The sequence below is a fragment of the Ictidomys tridecemlineatus genome, unplaced genomic scaffold (genome assembly GCF_052094955.1).
Source record: "Ictidomys tridecemlineatus isolate mIctTri1 unplaced genomic scaffold, mIctTri1.hap1 Scaffold_35, whole genome shotgun sequence".
In the NCBI taxonomy this organism is placed as follows: Eukaryota; Metazoa; Chordata; class Mammalia; order Rodentia; family Sciuridae; genus Ictidomys; species Ictidomys tridecemlineatus.
Genome location: NW_027522416.1, coordinates 1,310,522 through 1,319,488, shown reverse-complemented (window position 1 = coordinate 1,319,488; position 8,967 = coordinate 1,310,522).

Genomic DNA, 8,967 nt, shown 5'->3' with positions numbered 1-8,967 from the left:
ATTAATGCTGTATCATGATAATAAAAACGTCAATATCCATAAAATAATGATTTTCTATTATTTTAAGTTGGTGTGTGTGTGATTATTTTCATTAGTAGTAACAGGAATCCAGGGTTTCTATGCAAGCTGAATAGACTCTTTGACCAAACTGACTGCTTCTGAAGTGGTAGTTATCAAATATAAGTAGAGGTTTTCAGGTTGTGTACATATGTACAAATTATAATTGTACATATGTACAAATTATAATTGAAAGATGCCTACCTTATTATCAGAAATGGCAATAGCTTAGGCAAATTCTTCAAATTCTTCAGTATTTTAATTTTTTTCTTATCTGCTGCTTTCTGAGTGTGTGACTTATGTGGAGTGACCTGGGAAGTATTCTCTTAATCTTTGAAATAATGACTCATTACTTTATAAAACATAATTTTCAAAAATAAATCTGAATATATTTTATCTTTTGCAGTGATCAAAACAGTAGGGTTGATACCAACAAATTTTCTTATCAGACATGTTTTTATTTTTGAGGATTGGCAGATTTCTATCTTGCTTCTGTCTTGTACTTGATTGAGAACAAGATATTTTCTCATTCATGTTTCTTCTTTCATTTCTTGTGCTGAGCAAATGTGTTTGTGTCTATTTTGTGAGCTTGTGTTTTTGTTTCTGAATTGTAGGTACTAGAGTTTGTGAGACTGCCACCAATGTTTATTATTATTTATTTTAATTTATTATATATGATAGCACAATGCATTTCAATTCTTAGTACATACACACAGCACAATTTTTTTTTACATCTCTGGTAGTATACAAAGTAGAGTTACAAACTTCATGTCTTCATACATGTACTTAGGGTAAGAATGTCCATCTTATTTAACCATCTTTTCTACCGACTCATTCCCCTTTCTCTCCTTTTTTACATCTAAAGCTCCTCCAAACCTAACCCACCAATGTTTTTAATATGGTCAAAATAAGGGATAGTGTAGCTTACTTGTGTCTCTTGCTTTCTTAGTTTGTACTTTACCCAATTGAGAAATAAGAGACTTCAGAGTGAATATTTTCAATGTAAAAATATATACAGTGTTTAAAAGCAAAATACATACATAAAATGAAATGAAATGGAAAATCCAACAAAACATATGTGTTTTTATGGTAATTAATATGAATAATGTGGTGAGTTTCTGCTTGAATGATCTCTAAGGTGTGTTGTCATATGTAAAGAGAAAAAATTGAGAGGCAAGAAAGATTTAATTGCAATATATCCACATAGAACACTTTTGCTGATGCTTTTTAAAAGTAGGTTAAAACTGAGCTTTCAAGATATGAAAGATTATTGTGTCAATTCTAGCAATTCTATTATGCCTGTTTTTTTTTTCTTTTCCAGTTTAGTTTAAACTCTGTTTTAGGCCACAGTTTGTCAAGATTTTTGCCAGAATATAAGGAAACAAGGTTAATAAAATCATAAAATTTAAAATGTAAAGTATCATACACATATATATGTTACAAAATCTTGCAACCATGAAGCTGAAAATGTATAATATATTTCTTTAATTAAGTTGAAACTATTTTGGAACATCTATCATAACATATATTTGCAAACATCTTAATAAATCATGGTAATTAACCAAGCACTTAAGACTTTTGAAAGTAAGCAAGTAAAAAATGATTTATGAATTTTTACAACCACAGTAAATTTCAATTAGGTGTTTGATCCAAATGTAGGAATCAACATACAGAAAACCAAAATAGCTATGTTTAAATATTTAAAAAGAAAGTTGCTATAAACAGAGGCATGAGGGTAAAATGGTTCTTCAAATATTTTAAAAGATTTTTTGGGCCCAGGTATTCAACCATGTTACAACTTACTCTGCTAGACACTGAAGATAAACACCATGAGATATTCTCTGACCATAATTATTGGCAAATGTTTTCTTATAACAAATACAGAAGTTTCTATCCCGTAAAATTTAATAAATGTAAAATCAAGAATTGCTGTTTAATTTTTATCTTTCTAGACATAATAATTCAAAGATTAAAAACTAAATTAAAACTAATGGATATGTGAACAGTAAGCTATGAGGACAAAATTTCAGAAGACAATATCAATTCTGTAACATCATTTGTGTTGGGCTGGCCTATATAAACTACATAAATATTTTTAGGAAAGAACTGCTACTTTTTCTGTATTTGCCTGATTTTTCGTGCTGTGATAGTGTCTTGAAAAATACTCAATAATTTTTTTTCTGCTATGACTCATTTGAAAAGCTTTATTCTGATTATTACAATACCTTTTAATCACACATCCAAAAAATTACTTAAGCACCTTTTGTCTCTTCTACAGACCTTTGAATTAAAATGAGACTCATGTGTGAACATGGGAAATTCTTGCTTTGTTTTGAACAGTGATTTTAAAAGGGTCTAAAGTACAAAACCAACTTGAATGAAGGAAACTTTTAGAACTATGGACATTAAATAGAATGGTAGTATCTCTATAAATATGCCTTACCTGAATCTTCCTTTTTTAATGGTTTGTTGCTTTACACATAGAAATTTTAGAGCCTTATCAGTTATTCAACTTACTAAGACATACCTGAATATAATTGTTTGAATAGTAGTTTATACTATTTATATTTTAACAAAATTATTTTTAATATACAAATAAAATAAATGTTACAAAATACTTAATTTCCTGAATTGTATCTCCAGGTTTGATTTGGTATCTATAAAATGTGTTCATGAAAATCAAATATAGATTTTGGTTGAAAAGTAGTTTCTCAAGTCATATTACTACATGAGATTTTGAAGAATGTGTATATTCAGAATATTCATATTTTTATTTATTATTATTATTTATTTGTTGGGTGAAAAATTGAACCCAGGGCCTTGTGCATGCAAGACAAGCACTCTATCAACTGAAATATATCCCCAGTTGGTAGATTCTTAATCTGTGTTCAGTTGGGAATTTTTGGCTCAGATTGAGCATACCAAAACTCATATATATAATTTTGACCAGCTCTGCCAAAACTCAAGTGTTCATTTACACTTAAAGAGTTAGTGTTCATCACATAAACTTGATAATTTTTATTCTTCCTTTCTTTCCATTATCTTAAAAATACCTGGGCAAAGTCCTGAAGTCAGATAACTATAATAATACAACTCTTATTCTTCTAACAAAAAACAGACTTACCATTAAGTTCTGTGATGCACTACTGATGTATCATATTATTTATTTATTTATTTTTTACTTAATAGCTCAAGTTTCATTTAATGGAGCACAATGAATTTAAACCTTAGGCTGTGTGAACTAAAAGATCATAATGTAGCATGCTATCCTGTACATTCAAAAAGGTGTAAATAGTTCATGAATTCATGTATGGCTACCCTTACTGTACATGAAGGTTCCCAAGTAGGCAGGGTGAAAAGTGATATAGTAAATTTTTGATTGATGTCTGTTTTAGGATTTCTGGAAGAGGCAAATAGAAACTAGTGTAAGTATACCTCAAAAGTGCCAGTTTAGTGCAATAAGGTAAATACTACATTAAAGTGAGCTTTACAATTGTTTTGGTTTTCTATGGTGTATAAAAATATATTTGCAGAGGCTGAGTTTGTGGCTCAGTGGCAGAGCCATTGCCTCACACATACAAAGCAGATTTTAAAAAATAAATTTACAACACATTGTAGGGCATTAATTTTGCAATGACATTATATCTTACAAATGTGTGTACACTGATTTAAAAAATCTTTATTGATAAAATATGTTGCAATCATGTGAGTATTTGTTGTTTTCTTTTAGTTTTTTATGATTTCAAAGCTGTGTGGCCCCTTCTCCCTATGGGATAAAGAAGCTATTGTCAAAGTTTTCAGGGAAGGTATAGGGATATAAAATAATGATTATCACTTTTAAATACTCTGCTTAGTCAATCGCAGTGCACTGAGTGTACACTATGTGCTAAGCTCCAAAAAGAACACAGAGGGCCTTTGTCCTCAAAAGTGTGCTGTCTAATACTTGGTGGCATAAATAATGAAAGACAAAATTTATGGCAATACATAAATCATGCTGTACACTGCAAATGCTACAGGAGCTCAGAGAAGGAGAGAAGTTAGTGAGTTGTGGACAGGTAATATGGCTTTTTTGAAAGAAAAAACTTCAGTAAGGAAATTTGAATAGGGTAGGATTGGCCAAGAAATGAGGAAAGGAATTTATGGAAGTATGAAAGGAATGGCAAAGAGTAGAGTGAGTGAAGGACCTGTAAAATGATTGTTATGAGTAAAGTGAATTAATTAAGTAATCATTTTAGACAAGCAGTTTGGAGCAAGTGGAAGACATTAAGCATCTACAGTTTAAATCACATTCAAGATCACATTCAAGATAACAAGCATTAAAAAAAACTTTGGATTTTTTTTACATTTGTGAAACACCTTTGTCCATCTTACACAATATCAAAGCAAAGAGACTAATGTGCAGATGAACATATACATAGGGACAACATGGAAGAGACAGATTGGAAGTAACAGGTGCTCTTTATGGATATGTGAAAAATATGAATTTAATAGGGAGAACTCTTAAGATTTTTTTTTTTTTTGCTTACTGTACACACATCCTGAGGCCAAATAAGGATCTTTAGTAGAGGTCATTTCTCAAAGAAGAGAAAATGATTACAAAGGAATAAATTAACCTAGATATTATGAAATAAATCTAATATATTTTTGATTAAAATTGAGGACATATATGAGCATGCCAAATAGAATCATTTCAATTACAGTTATTTAATTATTTTAATGTTTTGCTTACTATCTGCATTAGAGACATCATTGACCTGCAATTCAGGGAAACACTGTTAATTCTAGCACTGAATTTGCCAGGTTTTGTCACTTTCATATATTACTTATTGCCATAGGATCTCTTGTTCTACAATGTATATATTTATAAATTTACACATTCTAAAATGTTTTAGGAAGATAAAAGAAAATATGTATAAAAAGAGTAGTTAAAAAAGCTCTTTAAAATTAATGTACCATTGCTATGGTTATTATAAAGCATTTCCTTTAAATGATGAATTAACCAGCAATATGTATATAACAATAACATAATAATGAAATATGGTACAAAAAATAAACACAAATAATAAATCTTATATGATTTATTTTATAATAATATTGGTAAAGTATACTCAGGTGAAAATAAGCTTTTAAATAATGATACATGTACATGTCCATTTTTATTAAGAACAGTGAAATACATCTATTTTTGTAATATACTTTTGTTCATGAAAGCATCATAAATATTATTATCAAAACTTATTGTAGCTGCACAAAAATTAAAAATCCAAATTTTATATATCTCAGTAAATTAATGGCTTTTAGTGACTGAAATTTCTGGGTCTGTTATTGTGAAACACAAATACTCAGTAAAATATGCTCTGAATAAAACCTCAATTTGAAAATGTAAAAACATAGAAAGGAGTATTTAGATTTGTTTTACCATGAGATTAAATTAAAATACTTTTGATACCCGAACAAATATTCTGAAGTTTTTACTCTTAAAAAGTACATATGGAAGAGTACAGCAATTCTGTCTCAAGTAATGCAAGCATAAGAGAAAGATGATAAGAATATTAAGTAAGCTTAAAAATCTGAGGACCATGAAAAAATGAATTTTTGGCAAGAAAATATCTAGAATCAACTTTGATGTAAAGGCATAATTAATAAGCATTTTAATTTACCAAATCTTAATGATTTAATATATTAGAGAAAAGAAATCAGAATTCAAAGCAAAGACTTGAGAATGTGTGTGTGCAGCAAGGTTTAACCTCAGAAAACCTTTTACATCCCCTGTGTCTGTCCATATGTCTCTCTCACATTTTTCCACTGTGACACCAAAAACAAAAACAATGAAGAACAAGTTTTTGAGTAATTATATTTAGGTCTTAAAACAGTTAAAGAAAATGGTTAGCTCCTTTGTCTATTTTTAGTAGTAATTTGCCTTAGTATTTTTTCAATAATTAATGATCACCCTGTGCTTGTTGTTCATAATATAGAATGAGGTTCTGAAGAGCACTATTCGAATAATGTCAAAAGAAAAAGTGCTACAGAACAGTAGGAACTGAAGAATAAGGCTGAAGCCAGTGCAGGACCACACAGCATGTAGGGCTATCTCAAGGAGGAATGGAGATGGTCTATGAGGTCTGACCTCCCTTAGCCAAGACAAAGGGCAGACTAGTACACACTGTCTATGAAAATATTTTTGTTCAAATCCTAAATTTTAATAGATGCATGGTAAGAATTGAGAAGTTAAATGTAAACTAGCACATTTACATTCATTTCTGGGACACTTTTACTTCTAGTTTACTAGATTAGCTAATTTTAATGCTTTTCACCATGTCCTAATTGATATTCTAGCTACGGTGGATAACATTTTATTATTCAACATTTATCAGGTAATTTACAAAGGACTCCATTACAGAACACAGTCATTTTTAAAAATTGTTAAAGCAACAGATGAAATTGTTTAAAACACTTACACAGTAATATCACAGGATATGAAGTCTGTGTAGACATCATGGTCTTTATGTTTAGCTCCTACTTTAAAAAAAGGTTGACTGACTTGGAAGGTTAGTTTGAATCTCAAAAAACCTAAAAGAAATTCTCCGGTGTCTTTAGACAGGGAGACTTGTAGTAACTCTGGGACAACTGTGGGTTTGGCACCTCTATTCATGACCACTTTTTCCTTTCTGGAAGACTAAACTCTTTGAAGATTCACATTTACAATCAGCAGTAGGAAATTCTCTTTTTTTCATATTTTATTTTCCCTCTTACATATTCTCATTTTAGAACATATTAGGGAAATTTATTCTTTTGGACCGTTCTTCTGTTTTCTCTCTGAAGAAGAATCTTTTCAACATTATCTTCCAGGTTTTATAATAGCCGCCTATTTTTTATTATTTTTTAAGGTTTTTTTTTTTGAGAGAGAGAGAGAGAGAGAGAGAGAGAGAGAGAGAGAAATTTTAAATATTTATTTATTTATTTATTTTTAGTTTTTGGCGGACACAACATCTTTTATTTTGTATGGGGTGCTGAGGATTGAACCCAGCTCCATGCACATGCCAGGCAAATGTGCTACCGCTTGAGCCACATCCCCAGCCCTAATCTTGTTTTTAATATACAAATTCTCTGTCTAATTTTTCAGTTTTGCACCTGGTGAGTTGTGATTCATTGAGCTCAGGTTTGAAAAAAGATAATCTTTAAGTTAATAAAGTTTCAATCATATGTATTAAGATAAAGAAACTTAGTTTTAAAATTACCCAATTTGCTATAATATTTTAAGTACAATAATTTTAAATGACAAATATTTAAAACATATTAATTTTTTCTCATTTGGCAATCTTAATGAAGGCATAATGACTCATTCTATTCTTATAATTTTATCTTATGAAATATGCTTTGTCATTTATTATTTATGTAAAATTATTAATAGAAATTCATCACTGATTAGGAGACATCAGTCAGCCAAGAGGCAAGTTAAAGAAACATTCAAATTTTTCTCCATACACAAAATAACTTTCTGAGTATAATTTATGATGGGAAAAATGGCTTCAAGATGGCAAGTAGCATAAACAGGTGTGCTGAAGGCCAAAACTGACCCTGAAGTTGCACGCCTCTCCCACAGCACACCACCACAAAGTGAAGGTTTCTAAGGCCTGGGAGACTAATGTGGGTATTTTCAATGGGGAGATGTACTCTTGTGATACTAACAAATTGTACAGGGAAAATGATCCATAAAATCCATGAAATGCAGGACCCCAGAGTTCTAAGAACTATCTCAGATGTAAGCCACTCAGGAGACCTGCCTGACCATTAGATTTTGTTTACTTTAGACTTTAGAGTGGGAAATAAACATTGATTATTTTCTCAACTATACAGTCTACAACATTACTCCTTATGGATTGAAGCACAAGTCTCTGGGACATATTTTTCAAGGCTTTTTAATTTTATTAAAATATTCACTTAATGTGCCACATTCTTTTCCAAATTTCTTAAGAAACAATATCAAAGATTTGACATTATGCTTGGCCATACTTATGGTGCCACTTCAAGAACTGTAGAGTCATTTTTCCACTCATGCCAAGATGGTATCATATTTACATAGAGTGAGTTTTTAGGTTATTTGCGGTATAAGGTACAGATTCTATTCAACATTAGCAAAAGAAAATACAATCATTGTCAGATGAAGTCCTGATATATAAAAATAAAATCAGTTAAAAAAAATTTAAGCTGGAAATGGTGGCAAACGCCTGTAATATTGGTTGGATCTAGGGGCTAAGGCATGAGAAATGCAAGCTCCAAGCCAGTCTCAGAAATTCTGCAAGATTCAGTCTCAAAAAAAAAAAAAAAAAGGAAGACCTGGGGTTTGGCTCAGTAGTTAAGCACCTATGGGTTCAATTCCTGATTTAAATAATAATACTAATAATAATTCTGAATGACATCATGATAAACACAATAAAAATTTGTACCTGAACATCTTTTTTCTTTCTTTTTTTTTTTTGGTGGTACTGGAGATTGAACCCAGGGCCTTGTGCACGTGAGGCAAGCACTCTACCAACTGAGCTACATCCCCAGCCCTATAACTGTATATCTTACTAGACTCTAGCTTCCTTCTGTTACTTTTTTGCTTTTGCTAGTCCTTCTCTTATACGACACTTTCTGCCCAAATTTTCTCCAGAAACAAAAAAATCACTCCTTCCACAAATTATCTTCATAAAGGACAATTTCTGGAACATCTTCACCCCTTTGGTAAGGATTGTCAAGCCTTTTATTATGAGTTAAAAACTCTATCCTGTTCTTTAATTCTGTTCTTCTGTCTGTTTTTCTGTTCTTCTGTTCAAAATTGTGATTTATAACTGCATAGTTACAATTATGGTTTACATTGCTTTCTTGCCTTAGAACAATTAAGCCTTTTGCACACTTATCTCTAAA